General features: G+C 40.0%; 1 protein-coding gene across 13 annotated transcripts in view; it reads left to right on the top strand.

Moving 5' to 3' along the window:
• ATXN1 (ataxin 1) overlaps window positions 1–19,699 on the top strand; it is a 399,625-nt gene that overhangs the window by 63,663 nt on the left and 316,263 nt on the right. The gene's annotated exons all lie outside the window — the stretch shown is intronic.

Below are 19,699 nucleotides of genomic sequence, written 5' to 3'. Positions count from 1 at the left end.
AATAAAAGCTCTAAAGTGCTTTTAGTACAGAAACAGAATGGAAGAAGTGTTGTTAAAGAGATGAATAAACAGCTGTATTCTAAATAGCATCTCAATAACTGGGATTTGAAGGGAATAGAAGGCCTGAGAAGGGTCTTCAAGGAGTCTGAGGGTGAAAAAGTAAACAGATATTTAAGGAAGTGGAGATTGTGACAATTTGGTAATAACGGATTTACTTGCTCTTAGAATTACTTTGTGCTTAATACTTAATAATACAGTTTTCCCTTGGGGGATTGGTTCCGGGACTCCTCAAGAGTAACAAAATCTGAGGATGCTCAAATCCTATCAACCTGCTATTGCTTGAACCCGTGGATATGGACGCTTGGACCATATGCTAATAATATGCTAAGGAATTCTCCTGATTTATAATCTAAAGCAAAATTATCTAATGTATGTGTTGCAATTGAAATCCACTTAAAATAAAATGCATTGGTAGGTGTAATGGCTCCCCATTCTCCACCCTGCTGGGGTGTTTCCACTTAAATAGTGCCAACACCACCATTTTAAAGTGCAGGGCAGCGTCCTAGAGGATTAAAGAAGCCTTGCCAGCATTTCCCTAAAACTCTTACTGATGGAAGTATCATACCCACATAACAAGGGTGTTTAAGAGAGAGATGAGCTGAGAAAATACTGCACTAAAAGTGTCCCTAGTTTCTTCCTCCCTTTAGCTTTTATAGTCAAAACTACCTTTTTCTTGAAAATGAGAAGGGGAGAAAACCCTTTTTCCATTATTCCTGTGAGAGATGTTTCAAAACTCTCTGGGTCCGCCTAAACCTAGGGGCTTCGTGACAGCTGGACCTCTGACCAATATAGGTCCGAAAGTAAATTTCTTTCTTTCCTTCAGATGTTCCTCTCCAGAAGAGAAGGCAAGCCCATTACTTCTTTAGAGTTTCTTAATGATTATTCACTTTTGTTCTTACTTCATGTTTCTCTAGTAAAGATTTAAATATTTAATTTTGTGTACTCCTGGAATTAACTGCTTTCAAATAGACTATTGACTCAGAATATTTAAATACATCAAGCGCTGACTTTGTTAGAAGGAAAAAAAAAAAAAACTTCAACATTTTCAGGCAGTAATCAATGTGAAATGCAGAAGTTTCCTAAATAGAGTACAGTAGAATGAACGTAATTTAACTTTTTTTCTTAGAGATTTATTGTCATTTCTCTGAAGTTATTACACTGGTAAAGTAGAGTCATGCATGAGGCCCCGGAAGCTCATAATTCTTCTTGATGCCATGGCCTCTGTCTTATCCACTTTTCTTGGTTGTCATGTCTTAAAGCTCCTTTCATTTGCCTATATCTGATCTGTTGTAAACTTACGGGAAACTAGATAAGAAAGCTTATAAAATTACTGGGCTGGATTGTATACCCTAATCCTAACCCCTGACTCTTTCCAGCTATTCAGTTTGGCCCAAGGCAGTCCTGGCCATGTTCTGGGTGGCAGAGGCTGTGAGTGTGCATGACATTTAAAAAAATTAGTTACGGCCCAAATGGGCATTGGATAAAATAATAAAAATAAGTACAGTCACTTCTCTTGCTTAAGCCACTTACGATTCAAGACAAAGCTACTATTAAGACATCTTATAGGACTTCATTGTGTACTGCACGGTATACATGGAGGCCTGTTAGGTATAGACCAGGAGCTTCAGAAGAAGTCTCAGTGCCAGCGGGGCCCAGAGCTCTGGATTTGTCCCACATGCCTGGCTGGGCATGGGGTACGTAGGTAAACACCTGAGAAACTGGTGACTTAGAGAAACCCATGGCATTTCTCTTCAGCCCCTGTGATCCCAGGAAGCAGAGGAGAGGTGGTGATCTGAATAGTATGGGTTTGCTAGCACTGCCACTTGTGCTTCTAGTCAGCTCCTTTTAGCTGAGGGAGGAGCAGCTGTGGAGTTTTACGTACACACCAAAATACTTACTCGGCTCATAAGGTAGGTAAGAAGGCACAGTGATAATTTATATACCTTGTGGGGTTTTTCTTAGGCGTATTTTCCCCTTAAGTAAAAACAGTAGTTTATAAATGGATCCTTTTCAGAAAGATTGTAAGTCTGACTTTTGGAACTCATAGAAACAGTGTATAGATAGCTGGGCCCCAGGTAAGTCCACAGAGTCCCACGATGGCCCTAGGACCAGGGCCATCACAGTCTCCAAGGAGCCTTGGTGCCGAGGAGCCCCTTCAGCTGGCGGTACATGGTTATACAAGAGTGGCCATCATGGTTTGTAGGATAACAGTGAAAAGTGTGAGTAGAAGCAGGTCATTATTTAACTGATAAAATGAGTGAAACTAGCAAAGGGCCTGAGGGGAAGTGAACTCACTTACTGAAGTGGGTCCAGCGGGCCCAACTAAGAACAGGAAGGAAGTTAAGGTAAGGAGAGTTGGACTCCACTTGGGGAATAACCTTCTAACATCAGGACTGCCTAAAAATAGAACAAGCTGATTGAAGAGGTAATGAGACCTCCATCAGTGGAGATGTTCAAGCAGAGATGGGAGGACCTCCTGAATTCTCCAGAATTCTCCAGAAGGGAACCATCTGTTGAACAGAGGGTTTTAATGGATGACTATTCCTTTTTCTCCTAACACTGAAATACAGTATTTAAGACACATTTGTGTCCCAGTTTTTAATTGGAAAAGATAACAGCATTCAAGTTATTTTAACAAAGGCAAATAGCCGTACCCCGATACAGTATAACTTTTTGTTTTGTACGTTATGTTCCTCGTTAGCATACACATAATTTCTGTAAAACGGGACAAAATGAACAAACAAAATGTTATTTTCCTTCTTTGAGGAGCGTAATAGTCAGTATGACTCATCTGTTTTTACACTTATAAGTACTGAAAATAATGAGATAGTTAATGATATATTTTTATGTTATTCCTTGTTCAGATGTTTAAATTCCTTATTAACAAAGCCAAAATTATATTCGAAACGTGGGAATCTTACATAGTTTATAAATTTTTCATTGTTTCAAGATTTCGACTTTAGTATTTCTGCACATTAGTGGTCCTTGAGGGTTATGCAGGGCAAAGTTCTTTCAACTTGTGTAATTATCATGCTGGATTCCTGGTTTTTCTTATGCCAGGGTGGGGTGTATTTTAGCGTAAACTCTGATAAAGGGTTATTGGGGGTTGGATGGTGAGCAGAGACTTCCAGTGAACAGAGAACCTGTGACTTACTCTCTGTGCTTTTCCTAGCTCATCAATTTTTTTTTTTTTTTGCGGTACGCGGGCCTCTCACTGTTGTGGCCTCTCCCGTTGCGGAGCACAGGCTCCGGACGCGCAGGCTCAGCGGCCATGGCTCACGGGCCCAGCCGCTCCGCGGCATGTGGGATCCTCCCGCACCGAGGCATGAACCCATGTCCCCTGCATCGGCAGGCGGACTCCCAACCACTGCGCCACCAGGGAAGCCCCCTAGCTCATCAATTTTCAAAGAATTTGAATATAATTAAATACATTTCATAATAAAGTAGGGTGAACATAATTTAATCTTTCCCTGAAGGTACTTCAGAGTCTTGGAGTGCTCTGGGGTCATGGTGAACAGCAATTACCTTCTCACGGTGGGTGTGCAGAAGGAGATAGTTAATAGAGTTCCGTTTGATCGAGTCCTGAATGACCAGGACATTTGTTCTATTGTTATAGGGAGTCCAGTGTGAAGACTTTGGAACTAGCGCTTAATGTTAAATTCTCAGGCAGGAGAGAATGTAATAAAAGATGGCTTCTTTGGTTTTGAGAGGCTGAAAGTTGATAATAATTCACATGGACGTGGTAGTATAGAGCACTTTCTCGTTGCCTTTAAAGCACTGTCACGTACCTTGTCGTTCATTAGTTTTTTATGACAGATGAAGCGCAGCAAGTTGAAGTGACTTGGGAAAGGTCACATGGTGTATATATATAGTGGCTGAGACCACTTGACTCCAAATTCAGTGTCCTTTTTAGCATTCCCAACGATACTAAACCTTGGCACACACTGAGAGTCTTGAGTCCTTACCGTGGTCTCTGCGCTGTATGTGAATTACCTCATTTAATCCTCACAACAGCCCTATGAGCTGGTAGATAACAGTCCTTTCGGTACTGTTATGATTCCCATGTTTAGAGATGAGGACACAGAGGCACAGAGGGGTCAGGGAGTACAACTTAGTGCGTGGCAGAGCTGAAATGTGAACCCAGGAGCTTGGGTTCCAAAGCCTAGCTCTCACCATGATGCTGCCCCGACTGCTCAGTGTACAGATACACCGCCATTGAGTATATCAAGAGCAATGCATCTAGAGGTATCTTCCTATCTATAGAGACCTATGCGGGGTCTGGGATCATTATGACTGAGGTTTTGAACCCAAATCTGCCACATTATTTAGCCTCTGAGTCTCCGTTTCCTCATCTCTAAAGCAAAAAGGTAGAATAGTCACTGTCTTGGAAAGAATGGGATGAGATATATGTAAAGCACCCACTGTAGTGCTTACTTAATAGCCTTTATTTTTTAAAGTGGTGCTGCTTTTGTTACTATTATTATTGTGCATTCATAATGGCTAAAATCATATTAAAATTTTTTAAAGAATAAGCTGTTTGTTTTTACTTCCCATTGTGTGAATGTGTGTGTATTAATTAGATCTAATTGTCTTTCTTGAATTCTTAAAAATAGGCAAATCTTATAATTACATTTGTTAATATTATTATATCTACTTATACTTTATAAGTTTATTTCATTAGAGAGCTAGCAAGTTGTCTGAGGACCCAAAGTAATTGTCCAAATTATTTGTCAGGTAGTTTATTTGTGGCTGTGATAGAGCTGCTAAAGTACAGGTTCGAATTTAAAAGCAGAGAGAAATGTTGATTTCAGTGGTTGCAAACAGGTCCATTATATAAATATATAGAGCTCATTAGAAAATACACAATGATCACCTTTATTCTGTCTGAACACCCAGTGCCTAGAGCTTCCATTTCTACTCTATTTCAACTACATTTGCATGGTTTTTTTTTTTTGAAATTATTTGTTCACGGTGTCTTCCCAGTGAATGTTTATTTACCACCCTTTAATTAACGTGTTTTCTTGGTGTTGCGCTTCGGGCTGTACACTCTTTATAACACAGGAACTGTGTTGGCTTAACTAATGGTACCTACTTAATAAATGGAAGTGATGGTAACTGCTTCACAGGTGCTTTACATTTTTAACTTTTTATAGATGCCAAAAAAACCTATCTTTTCACATCTGTTTACATTTCAAATAGGTGTTTTTTCATTTTTCCTTAGAGAAAATGATAATACTGCGTATGCATTTCCAAACTATGCATATTTCTTCTTCTTTCCTCTTAGGAGTTTCTGTTCATTCTTTCAGTAAATCTTACAGAGTACTTGCTCTGGGCTGCGTATTCTCGAGGTTCAGGGAGTATCGTAGTGAACAAGACAGACCAGGTCCCTACCCTCAGAAGCTTTGCCATGAGACCTAGTGATGAAAGGAGCAAGTCATGATTTGGGACCTTGTTCCAAAGGAATATTTCTGTGACACATTCCATGAGATCCTGGCCAGAAATCGTCCTCGTCACTGCAGACTGCATGAAGCTTGCAGCACGTTATTTCGTCATGCACTTAAAATAAGGAAAGGCACAAGTGGTGTTGCAAGCACTGAAATAAGTTGTCTTTTGGCTCTTTTCTTATTGTCTCTCTTCTCATCTCCCGCTTTTGCTTCGTCTCATTCTCCATTTTCAGAGCTTAGTCATTATCTCCTAGTCCTTTCCTAAAATGTAATCAGGTGACCTCAGGGCAGGAGGCATGGGTTGTCTAAACGGCACCAGCATGATTTATGAAGGGGCTTGGCTGGGAAAGAGTTTGTCACGCTGAGTAATCAGGTCTGACTTTAGGCAGCGCTAACCTAATTTGGGTCCAGTAAAGTATGTCTGGGCAAGCCACTCTCCCTCTTGGTACCTCCATTTTCTTGTTATTAGTGTAAGAAGTCGCAGTACAGTGATTCTCTGAGGTCCCTGCCAATGCTGCAATTCTGCGATTCAGATATTCCTGAAAAGTTGAGTGTACTTTTTTTTCAATAAGTGAAAATATATTTTCCAACGAGCCTGGAAATCTGTTTTACAATTATCCTCTCCCCGGGTTTATAACTTATTATCAGTGTGTTGTGGCTTCTAACGCTGTGACTGCTCTAAGCCCATCAAGAGGTTAATTACCTGTAAAGAATAAGTTGCTGCTGAAGACCTGTCAGACATTCAGGAGAACTTTGGAGTTAATCTCTCCAGTAATGTGAATAAATAAATGTCCTTCATGTATCTAGTTTCCAAGTGGAGGCATAACAGCAGTGGGCCGTATAGACTGGAGAAGGTCAAGTTCCTGATGGCGTTGAGTACTGAAGATCGTCATCTATCGGGATTGTCTCTTCTTCCGAGAGCCTCACCAATCAGAGCACAAATAATACTTTCAAAAAACAACTTATTCTTCCGTGGACCTGAATAGTACCATTAAAATTTTTTTTTTAATTTTTAACTTTAAAATTTTTAAAGTAGAAGTATAGTTGATTTGCAGTACTTCAGGTGTACAGCAAAGTGATTCAGTTATATGTAAATATATAGTTATATATATTCTTTTTCAGATTCTTTTCCATTGTAGGTTATTACAAGATATTGAGTATAGTTCCCTGGGCTATACAGTAGGTCTTAAATACCATTTTTGATTTTTTGTTTAGTCTTGGTCTCCTATAGTGACTGTAAACTCCAAATGAGGAAACAAATGAGAACATATGTCGAAAAACATTGTAACGGCCAACAGAGTTCATCTTCTTTCCCATTCTTTTCTGTCTGGAATAGAACAGCCCCAGGCCTTTAAACTTGCTTTCCTATGACTTAAGCAGACTCAAGCACTTTAGCCCCATAATACTGCCTGACTCACAGGCTCTGTCCTGAAGAGTATTGTCTTGATTTGCTCTAAAATATACCAGACAGGAAATTCCTGCTGCATATAGGAAAGGTCATGTGTTTACAGACACACACACACACATCACCAAGCATATTGCCATGCTTCCGTTCAGTAAAGCACTGAGAGAAAGGAAAGAGCTTTCTAACCAGCTTTTGATGTTTGTCAGGAGTATCATTAGTGGGAAACTCAAGATATTAAATTTAACTTTATGAAATAGTTTATTGGTAGTTCTAGAATGGCACAACTTTTTAGGTAGCACCGTTTGTCATGGCACAGGACACCAGGTGTCACTGAGAATATTCTGTGGAAAGTGGGCATATAAAGAATTCCCTTTTCCCTCCATTACCCTTCTTGTATTTTTCGGTTTGCTATATTATGTTGAGTGAGGATGGCTATATTACGTCAACAGCATGTTACAACTTGTCAAAAGTTACTCAACCTTCAATGTTAACCTGCTTCAGTGTTAAGCAGGTACTTACTTAACCATTTATGAATCTCCTTGGTGCCCAAGGAGAAGGCCAAAGTTAGGGGTTTTGCCTGTCCCTGAGATAGAGTCCTCAAACAGGGAAGCCTTGAACTCTTAACCGAGTTGGTATTCTAGTACTGTACCAACTTGCCTCTGGAGTTAAGCTTAGAGCCCTCTTTACACTTATTCTTTCTGCGACTTCAGAGCTATTTCAAGAATTATTTCTTTATTCACTTGTACCAAGTGTGTTTCCTCAGTTTATAGGGAGGGACAGACTCCCAAGAGACAGACATTGCGTTAGTCCTTTTTTTTTTTTAAGCAAGAAGGTATTTTAAGTAAAGCCACTAAATGATATGTCTCATATTCATGGAAATTCATCAAAATTGTTTTGACCTAGTGTCCACTATCTGACTACTTTTTACTTCAGGTAATCATTGTGATGCAGTGTACACAAATCCCTGGAGTTTGAAAATAAACTTAAGAGCTAATGTTATTAGTAAGTTCTCAAGTCTTAGTGATACAGGAACTCAGTGACACATAATCCACAAGAGGTCCCTGGAGGAAGTGAGTTTTCATGGGAATGTCACATACCTTTGCTATTAGAAGCATGATGGTGTTAAAGGTGGCCAAATGAAAGGACAATTTCTCTATGTCTTATATTGTGTTTGGTGAGGATTTCTGGCAGAGGATTTTTTTTTTTAGCCTCCTGGTTGCTATGGCAATACTGATTTTATAGAGCTTTGGTGACCTCTACAAGTACCAAATAAAGTTAGGTATGATGAAGAAAGCCATATGTGTCCTAAATACAGATATAGCGATTGAATTTCTATGCATCTTTTCCTTCATTACCCATGGTACTTGTGTGTGTGTGTGTGTGTGTGTGTGTGTGTGTGTGTGTGTGTTTTTCTTCTTTTATCCAGGCTGCTTGGGGAAAAAAAAAAAAAAAAGAACTCCGATTCATAGTATCATTGTCTTTTGTGACAACTTGAAAAATACATGTGAGCCACACACAGAGTATTTACATTGATAAGTGTCATTTATTCCATAGAAGTGGAATTTTGGATCCAGAAGTAGGATATTAGATTGACCTGCAAAGATGGAAGAAAGGTGATGACTTGGCCTGGGGGTGAGTCAGTCCTCAGTGGCTCTAGAGGAAATCCTGCCATACCCTTAGGATCCTGAGCCCAATTCTGTGGTGTTCTAGTATTTGACGTGCAATTCCCTTAGCACAGTGGTTAAGAGCAAAGGTGCTAAATGTGGTGTGACCTGGGACATATCTTCAAATATTGCTTTTTCCCTGTAGTAGGCAAAAACTCTAAGATGTCTCCCAAGATTCCGCCCCCTGGTGTACATCTCTGTAAATCCTTTCCCCTTAAGTGTGGCTATATTAAAATGGTCTGTTTTTTTTTTGATTAAAGATATTTTCAGTTCTAAAAAAAAAAACAAAACAAAAATACACATAGTATCATTGTCTTTTGTTTTCCCAGGGAAATTCTGGGTTTGTTTCTAAGTTCATTTTTCTACAACCCTGAGTTTAATCTTTCCAGATAAATCTTTTTTTTCCCCTCTTACAGACACCAGGCATTTTGCTTTGTTTATGTTAATAGATGTCAGGTTCCTCTCAAAGAATTAGAAGAAATGCCAGTAATTTCATAGGGCTCTTGAGTATGATTTTTTTTCCTTGTTTCTTTGTATATTGCACTTTGTGGACTTTACCTTTCAGGTGTCTGAAGGTGATATGAGAAGACTCTAAGATTTCACTGGTAGTATCAGATAATCTTGTCACCACTGATATATATTAACATATCTGTGAAGTAAACTCTTGTTATTTCCTTATCACAAAAGTAGAAATTTTAATTTTGGAGATGAAGCAGTTTTTCAGATGTATTAAATAGATTTTGTTACGGTGAGGTGAGAGGTACTTTCGGTGGAACATTTCTCATGTACTAGCCAGTAGATGGCTTGGCTTCCTGGTTGTAATTACATGCCAAAGGCCTGGTGGTTATTATTTTAGAAGCTGAGTTCATCATGGATTCCCCGAGCACGTAGAGTAACGCACCCTGATTGTCCACATTAAGATTGTAATTCCATCCAAGGTTTATAGTGTCATCATAGAAACTAGATGGAATTACAGCCCCAGGAACATTTTGGAAGACTGCATTATTTATTGACATACTTTAGAAAGTTAAATAATTTTGTAAATATCCTGAAAGGTCATGGGACTTAGAAACATAATCCTGGCCACATAGAAGGTTATTAGTAAATATTTGTTGTTTATTAGATTGACTTCATTTACGTCTTTAAATAAACTGTGTTTTTTAAAAAAAAGTCTGGGGAGGTTGTCCTTAAGTATTTGTAGGGCTTAAAAAAAATCTTGCCTTAAAAGTCTCATAAGGTTTTCTGCTTGTTATTGATAGAAAAATTGGCTCCCCATATGAATATATTATTTAATCTTTTTTGTTTCTAGCCTGGAGTGTAATACTGAGTGGGTCCAGTGGCAGAGAATCTTTATTTCGGGCAAGTTTGGCTATCCTAAGTAATTCTTCCTCAATAAACATCTCTTTCCAGTATAATCCTCAAAAACCTGTGTGTCTCATACCTTTGAGGTGGACCCCTGTGAGGGGAATAATTACACAATCAGAAACTCTGGTTGTGTGTTGGAATATTGAATGGGTGCTTTTCTGATTGGTCTTAATTAGGGCAAGAACTATGAAGATAATTCACTAATTCATGGTGTGTTACCAGATTGGAAATGGCCTCTGTTTTTCATGCTTCTGGATATGCTACTTCAGAAGACTATATGGTTGGAAGTTCAGAAGGACACATTATGTATTTCAGAATCTGATGTGGTTTTTAAGTTTTAGACTCTGTGTTATTTACTGTAGGATGATTATATATAATCTGTGTAACAAGGTATTACTGGAAACGTTATTGCCTGCGCCATCATGCCCTGCAAGATATAGTATCAAGAAGCTAAAAGTCAATATGTTTTGAGTAAGTTTTGTGAATTTGCATTTTTGTGAATTTGCAGGCATGTGTGGAGGAGTCTTCAAAAATACAGAAATTTCAACTAAGGAAATTTGGTATTATGCCATTCTTTTAATTATCCAAAATATTTAGAATTTGTATACAATTATATTAATCACCCGTTACTTAAATTTTTTGTTCCTGGAGCTATTCCATTTTTAAAAGTGTGCATATAGAACAGAGAAATATTTAGAAATATACAGGCAGAGCTAAAGTCACTATTTCTGCTCTCAAAAGAATTTATCGAAAAAGAAAATATCTCACTTTGTGAAATTATATTTTTGTTTAAGGGCTTGGTAACACTTGGAGAATGTTTCAGCTTTTAACAGTTTAAAGATTGAGCAATGACTGGTTTCTCTGTTTCCTGATTTGTTGCCACGTAGTAAACTGTAACTTCTTTTTTATCACCTGTAAACATTTTGTCAGCTGTGTAAGTTAGAGGCCGATTTAACTGATGCATCTCACCACTGGCAAAAAGCAGTATTCTCTTCTTCAGCTTGTAACAGGGAGGACTGCTGGGTTTTCTATAAGAAGTCGACTTTAAAAGTGGTGGTTTTTTGGCATGTGGCGTGGGTGCAGCAGCAGTTCTGTGCCTGCCTTTCAGAATGTGCAGAGACGCCCGGGTCTGTGGGCGGGGGAGCCCCCTTTATGTCCTCCTTGTTACTCATTCAATTGTTTGTTCCTCACCAGTAAAGGGAAAACCCAGAGCCCCGTACGGGACTCGTTCTCAGTAACGGGGGTGGGGAATGGTGGGCTGGAGACGCCATGGTCATTTGGCAAAAGCCTTCATTTTAGAATAGTTTAGCAAAATGCAGTTTTATTACTTTACTATCAGTATGTATTCCAAGCTAATATGTAAACGGCATTAGTGATCAGAATGGAGTACTATAGTGAACAAAACCTCCCACGCTCTTACAAGTTCACCTGATATGACAGTGAACGCTTTTAACATTTTTCCCCGCATAATAAGAATTCCTGGAGCCAGAAGCTGAAGGGGGTGTGTGTGTGTGTGTGTTGTTTGTAGAAGTTAGCAAATATGTTAGTCCATTGACCGTTTCCTCGGTTTTCTGAAAGAAAGTTTCATTCACTGTGCTTCTGATTTGTTCCCCGTGAAGTCTCTCTCACCTTTAGAATACGAAGGTGAATTAATGAAGAATCCTTTATTCTTTTAGAAAACACTCCTAAGAAGGTGACACTTAACTTGCATATGAGACTCTAAAAATGTAGAGGTTATATAATAAATTCAAAGAAATTGAATTATGTATTCATTAAGAAGACATTATCCTTATTAGCAGAGACTAAATGATTACGGTTTTACAGAATACTAAATACTTAGGAAGTACAGGAAAAGGATGTCATTGGCCTGGCACACACACCAGGGACTAGGTTGGCGTCTCAGGCGTGTCATTAACCGTTGTGTGGCCTTTGTCAAATACCCTAGCCTCTCTGGGCCTTAGGAAAATGAGGAAGTTGGATTACATCAGTGGTTTTCAAATGTGGCTTCAGAAACCCCTGGAGAGTTCTAGGCCTCCCACCAGCCTCTACTGAATGAGCTTAAAGGCTTGGGGGAGGGGGGCAGGTTGAGGCCCAGGGATCTCTGTATTTAATAATAGAGTTTCAGTTCATGAAACCACGAAATCAAATGATCTTTAAGACCACCTCCAGCTCTTATGTTTCAATGCCTATAAAAAGTAGCCCTTGATCATTTGGCCGTGATCCAATAAGGAATTGAGCCTCCGATAAGGGGAACTTTAAAATGGGAAGGGGGGATGGATTTGATCATTTCTGAGGGCTACTGCTTTCCCACTGTCAGGAGAGTCTGAGATCTTCCCAAAGGAATAGAGCTGAGAGCTGAGAAAGGTGATTTCTCCTTACCATCTCCCTGGAGTTGAAGGTACTCCTAGATGTCCCCGTGCCTTCAAGCCATCAACCATTGGCTAATTTGTCGGCCCTGTGGTCGGCATCTGAGCTAGCAGACACATGATGAAAAAGTGGCCATATTCTGTCATCGTGCCAGACCAAGGAGGGACCAGGAGAAGAAGTGTGGCACGAACCAGGCCCCTGCCAGGGGCGCTGACAGCTCCTAGGCTCCCAGAGGCACAACCTCTGCCCCTGCAGCCTGGGCACAGATAAGATCTCTGGGAGATGGGAACGGCGGGGGGAGCAAGGGAGGAAAGGAAAGTCGCAGGGATTCTGAAGTGGTGGTAATATCCATAGTGGCGGCAGAACAGTTTGCCAAGAAGAAAACTCTGGCACTAAGCGTGCCAAGCATGTTTGTACTAGAATATGGGGTTCAAACATTCAAACAGAACTCTGTCTGTTTGCAAGGACTCATGTGAAAGGTTTGTTTGTCCTGAGCTGAAATCCAGGAGTCTGTCATAAGCTCTCCCAGGTCATCTTCAAGCCCCTTGAATCTAATCTCCAAAAAAAGGGAAGACAGAGGGCTCGGGTCTTCAGTTCCCTAAGGAGGAGTGAGACATTTTTCTTCTGGACGTCCCTGCCTGTGAGTATTAAGGAGAGCTCTGTGTCCAAAGTTCCTGCAGGAGGGTTAACAGAGGCGGAAAGTTGAAATAACCTTAAAGGCGCTGAAGCTGAGAAACTGCCATCTTCATCCTCACAGCCACAGTTAGTTTTGGAAGGCTGTCCGTGGAGAGACTCAGGGCCGCCGTTCATTTAGAACGCAGCTGTGTTGGATGCCTCTGGTGTGTTGGCCCATTGGGTACCATATCTCTTCCACACCTTGTCCCGGTCCAAGGTGGAGAAAGCTGCGTCTTGCTTGAAGTTAGAGCGACGACTGGATGTCTAGATTTGCGCTGAACACATGAGCAAGTGGTTGGTGACATTACAAAAGGAGTCCTTTTTGGTAAATAACCTGAGTTTTTTGTTTTTTTTTTTTTGAAAAGGCCAGATGGAAGAAAGCAAAGGATGCCTTTTCTTTTCGCTTATGTTTTGGAAACCTGGATCTCATCAACTTTCTGATTGGTTTTGGCTGTCAAGGCTCCTTATGGCAGAGCCACTGCAAGCCAGGTTTCTGAGGTTCTTCCTGACCCATGTTGGCAGCCTCTTAAAAAAAACTGTCATTCCAAGTTCAGCTAAAATATATAACTCAACCCATAAATACCATATAAAGTATATGAATAGAAGGAGGAAAGTGTGGATTAACAGACTAAAAAGTATTAGTCTTGCCATGAAAAATACTATAAAACACTCTTAGGAAGGTTCTTGCTTATGTTATTACTCGTCCAGCAAATGTAGAGGCGCTGACCCACTTCTCATGGTCCATAGTTTCCTGTTTCTCTGCTGGGAGGTTGCAGATTTTCTTGAAAAAGACTCCACTCATGTTTGTCGTCAGTTTATCCCAGGCAGTGTGTGTGGAAGCGATTCAGCATCCTGATAAAAGAAATTAAGTGCTCCTTTTACATGTTCCTTTCTTTTTCTTCCATGAGTGTTCTCTGTTGCTTTGGATGAGAAATCCTCGAATATCGAATTGCATAATTTTCGCTGATTTTGAAAATAAAAAGTGAGAATAGTCGAAAGGAAGAGGGAAATGCTTCACGTGAGACTCGATATTCACTGTGTTTGGATACAGATTGGGGCAGGTGTGGGGGGCACTCTGAAGGGGAACCAGCTGCTCCCCGAGAATGAGGTCAAGACTCAGTAGTTCTGTGCTTTTGGTGGCCGCATTACATCAAGGCTCTTGCGGACGTTACCGCAAAGGGGGACAGGTGACATCAAGCACCGTTCTCTGGGACTTGTTTGTTGTACAGGGAGCTCTCATTTTCAGGTCTCGGCTGTGTTCGGAAGAGTAAATGTTGGTCCTTTCATCATGCATCTTTTTTTCTCCCAGCTTCTGTTATCTGCCACGTGTCTATTTCATTTGGCCTTGAAGTGCACGGTTCTTAAAATTGCTGACAGATAATCTCCATTTCACATTTTGCTGGCACTGTGGTCTCACTGTAAATACTCCCGGTATGTTCTTGGGAAGTTGCATAATTGCAGCTACTCGAGTTGACTGTGCAATATGCTCAGTGACTAATGGCCTAATCAGGACTTGAAAAATATATAAACAGTTCAACAGAAGCCATTGATTCACTGAGCTCTTTTCAGCCAGAAAAGGGTGAGCTAATGGGAATGGGAGAGATAGAGGTGTGCAGCCGAGTCTTGGGGTATTGAAGTCAGAGCGTGCCCGCAGATCCCACAGATCCCATGCAGCCTTGCTCATTGGTGGCTCATCCTTGTTCACGTGCATGAGTCTGGAGGGCCCCAGGGTCGTTCTCATTGGCTCTTATGTGGTGTTCCTTAGTGCGCATGTTATACGTGCGACAACTTTGTGCCTTTTCTCTAAATACTGCTGACTGTGGCAGCTCTGGAAAGGCTGCCGGTCTCACATGTTGTCTGTGGCATCACCCTGGGATTCTTAGGATAGAATTTCAGTGGAGGCTGTTCAAGCCTGACTGCCGGGCTTACCTGGGCACATGGTTGATTGTTCTGTCATCCTCAGTGGCACCTTTCCTTCCAAAATGTGCAGCTGAGATGCACAGAGATAGAGACTTTCAAAGGGACTGAGTAGCCCCCCGAAAGGATCCCCATGTCTCTACTTGGAGCACAGAAAAGTCCAGGAGGAGTAATAACAGTCATCACTGTCATGTCCCCTTTCCTTCAGAATTTATTAGATCGCCCCTAAATTCTATGCTTCCCCCCAGCATAACCTTTTCCCATACAAAATTTTCTCTTAGCTCCACCACTAATTTAATTTTTCAGTTCTTTGATGACATCCTTCAATCTCTAGAAGCTAGTCTCTCACTGATGTAATAATTCAAATCATTCCTAATTTTTTATGATGGAATTTCGTGTTTTCTGAAATAATGGACTGTTTCCTTAAGCACACGCTGGTTAATTCATAAAGGAAAAAAAACAACAACAAGAGCCCTTCCCGTGTCCCACATTCATGGTAATGCTTGCCCTTCTTTCTGGCTGTTTAAGAATTAAATGGCCAGTGGGCTTCTTTATGTGTAATAGTGAATGACACTCATCAGTAGTGAATAACACTCATAATGGTTTTTTTGGTTTTTTTTTTTGCCGGTACGCGGGCCTCTCACTGTTGTGGCCTCTCTCATTGCGGAGCACAGGCTCCTGACGCGCAGGCTCAGCGGCCATGGCTCACGGGCCCAGCCGCTCTGCGGCACATGGGATCTTCCCGGACCGGGGCATGAACCCGTGTCCCCTGCATCGGCAGGCGGACTCTAGACCACTGCGCCACCAGGGAAGCCCACTCATAATGTTTTACTTTAAGGTTTTAAAGCTGCTGGAGTGTAGGTACACTGGATGAGAATTTATTTTGGAGCTCAGGACATTGTAGATTTGGGAACGAAAAGGAAGAAAGGGAAGGGGTAGAACAAGATGTCTGGGGACTAAGGGGCCTTCCTGGGGCTCCTAAAAGCAGTAGCCTTGTCCCAGGGCTGCCTGCAGCTCTGCCCCCTGACCCTCCTCACAGGTCAGTTCTGGGGCTGCTGTCCCACCACAAATCCGAGATACAGAGCCAGGAGGCAGGACAGCATCCTCACTTACTTAAGTCCTACACATTCTGTTAGAGTTATCAGTACTGGATGTGGGAGACCAGGGGTAAAATACTCCAAAAGAGCAGAGAAGCAAGGGAAAAAAAAGAGGTATGAAGGGATTTAGAAAATATTTGGCACTTATTTGGTTATGTGTTTAATTTTTTAAAATAGCAACCAGATTAAATATTTTTTGAAGAAATCACTCTTAAAGTTACTCTTCATACCACCATTTTAAGAACTCAAGATGTGAAGCCACGATTTTTTAAACGACAGCAACAATACATTTATTAGTAGGCGCTAGAGTTAAAGAAGCTTCCTGTTCCAACAGAATGAATTAAAACCTGCTGGAAAGCACTACCACTTTAGCATGCTTCAGCTAAACCTTCCATTTCACTCTAGGGATATAATACTTATATTAAGAGAGGAATGATTTGAATGTTCAGACATTATTGTGTGACCCTCCAATGAGTCTAACTCAGCAATTCCCAGACTTTGTGTATGTGAAGGTTGCTGTCAAGAGTTGTCTACACAAAATCATGTTTGTGGTGTCTTATGGGAAAGTTAAGGGATTTTCAAAGTGAATTTGAACGATATATGACCTTTGTTCAGTGTTTGAACATAACCACCGACATAAAAACTCACTCTACTATTGTTTTCCTCCCTCCCTCCTTTCCTTACCTCCCTTCCTTACTTTTTTCTTTCTTTCCTTTTTCCTCCCTTTTTGGTAGATTAAATTCCACGGATTTTTTTTTGTGAAATTAAAATAGTGGCGTCAATTTATATTCAAATCAGAACATTACTTGCATGCTGAATATTCAGATCTCTTAGAGAAAATAAATAATGAAAATATGCTGTAGAAGTCTATCTGAATTCCCCATCTTTTGTTCCTACTCAGCTTTCTGTCTTCAGTTTCTCATTTTTAGCTGGAAAAGTGTACCAGCCAAAAGACAGCCAGGTTCTTTGTGCAGCAAAGCATATCAAACCATCTGTAGATTAAAAAAAGTAACATTTTGGCGTAGAAACCACCTTCTGATGTAAGACAGAATGAACATGATAGTGATTGATATACTAGAGTACATGACATTGTTATTCAGAATTTGAAAATAAGATTTTCCTGTAAACACTCAAGGTATTCCATAGTTGGTTAAGACTTATGTGCCACAAACATGTGCATTTTCTCAAAAATCAAGAGAAATTAAAGTAGTACCCAAGAAGTTAGATTTTGAAGTAAAAATGTCAGGGAAAATCCTGAAAGTAATTTAAACATTGGCATGGTACAGATTTCACTTATATCTGTCATAGAAGAGTAATTTACCCTGCATTTTTGCCATGTGACATCAACCCCATTAATTTATTTCTGTCATTTCTGACTGGCAAAATTAAAGTAATTCAGTCCTATAAAGAAGGCTTTTTTTCTGCCATTGTTAAAATTAAGTGGCACAAATGAAAGCTACATCTGATTGATTGCCAGGATTTAGAAAAAAACCAAACAAACAACATTTTGGCTCGAGCAGGTCTTTTAGGCAAACAGCCATGGATGAAAGTTGCACGAAAAAAAACAACCACATAAGTTCATCATGTGCCAGACACTTTCAGACAACCACTGAATTTTTTAAAATTTCATAGACACTTTGAAGTGCATGGTAGATACAGAAAACAGGGTGTGATGGTTGAGGAAAACAATGAATGAAGAGCAGTAATAGAAGATTGTAAACAATTTTATCTGAATTTCATCAACTGCCTTTTGCCTACATTCATACTTTGTTATCTAGTGGAAAAACGAATGTAGGTGAACATTTAGCTTCTTAAAAAAAGGAATTAGCTGCTTGAAAGGACAGACGTTCGTGTTGAATTTTACCTGAAGAGTAACCCTCAAAACACTCCTTTGAAAACATATCAGCCTTCACCGGTATGAATGAAGCAGGATACAGGTAAAATGGGTAGAATAAACAGGATTTGGAGAAAAATCCTAGTATACAGGGTTAAAAAAATTTTTTTTTAGTGTAATTAATTCGACCATTCTAATACTGTTCAGACATTTAAACAAAATACATCAAAAATAAGTTTGTGATAAAGCATTGTTTTAGTAAAATCTTTTTCACATGTTTGATCCTAGTCCTACGACGGATTTGCCTAGAAGCTGCACGGCCAGAACTATGAATAAACATGTTTTGTGGCTTTTGATCTTATATATTGCAAAATAATCTCCAGGTAGTATATAAAAAAATTTCCCCCCAATATTGATTTTCCCCCATAGCTAGCCATCTGTGAAAAAGCTACTAGAAACCACTCCAGACCTAATGATGAGGGTATAGAGGGAAAATAAGCCAAGAGCTGAGAAATAATTTCATCTCAAATGTTATAATCAAACATCTCAAGTATTGTATGACTTTTAAAAATAAGTGTTGTGGGCTAAGCGTTACGTGACTCCCTGTCTTCTTACCTAGGTGGGGTTTTCAAATAGTGCTCATTCTGGGGAGGGGGATTTAAAAATAGAAGACTCCTTCCCCCAGTCTGCATATAATACCTGTGTTCCAACTTGGAGCCCTTCACTTGCCAAGTTCATTGCTTGTCATCTCCCAGGGCTCATCCACAGTCTCCTGATTCACGCCTTATTATTTGTTTACAGGTTTGTCTCCTGGACTAAGGTTGGAGAGCTTTTTTAGGACAAGGGCAAACTGCTGTCCCTTCGTACATTTCCCGTGGTGCTTTATTACCTGTGGCCACTCAGACATTATTCATTGATTTTTAAAAAAATTGTTAGCTAATAAGTGAAAATAAAATAAAAGAGCCAAATGAGTTAAAAGCTCAGATCCGAAATGTTAACAAAATCGTGTAGGGGGTACAGCGAACACGGGATAAAATGAACATGCTAATGCTAGATCTTGTGGTGGAATAGAAGAAAGTCAGTGATTGTTGCTGGTGTAAAACTTGTCTTTGTCAGCTGAACATTCCAGAGTAGAGGCCAGTGTTGTAGTTAAATCTGTTCCAGAGAGGTTTCCAACCAAAAAGAATCATACTGAAATTCTTTGGTCATCATGAGCCATCCACAACAGAAAATATAATTTGTGAGTTGGGAATAAGGGTAGGAAACCCAAGTTTATATCCTTTTTTACAGGAAAAAAATATCCATTCTGCCGCTTGTACTGCTTTCTTCTTTATGGCTCTGGCACGCTCCTTGCCGTTGTTTATTATTATTTGTTATTATTGATTGTTTTATTATCCCACCACTACGTGGAGAGTGCAAGGACCATGTTTTATTCATACGTGTCCTTGGGGCCTAGCACAGAGTAGGCACTCAGCAAATGCTGAATGTAGAAATAAGATGTTTCAGTTTCCCTAGCAGCGAAAAAGATATAGAAAACCAGTGCTAAGACTAACAAGAGTTGGTTTCATATGATGGTAATTGTGGGTTTAGAAATAAGGAGCTACTTTATGCATTATTTTTATAAAAGTGTGTTGTAAACCTGAGTAACTTTCAAAGTAAAAATTACAGTTATGAGGTATTAAATCTGGCAGGGACTAAAACCCTCCAACTCAGTCCTTTTAAGAGCATCACCCTGCTCTTCTCCACAAGCCAGATAAAAGTGGTGAGTATAGGTTAGTAAATAGTCTTTTAGAAATCTTAGTGTGTATGTATTTTCACCAGATTGCAAACTCACCCAGCCTTCCTACTTTAGTTCCAAAGGTGGTGTCACT

The sequence above is a fragment of the Aethalodelphis obliquidens genome, unplaced genomic scaffold (genome assembly GCF_003676395.1).
Source record: "Aethalodelphis obliquidens isolate GAN/ISIS:26980383/991018 unplaced genomic scaffold, ASM367639v1 scaffold34, whole genome shotgun sequence".
Lineage (NCBI taxonomy): Eukaryota > Metazoa > Chordata > Mammalia > Artiodactyla > Delphinidae > Aethalodelphis > Aethalodelphis obliquidens.
Note: the sequence above shows the minus strand (reverse complement) of the source record. Positions and strands in the feature narration are given on the sequence as shown.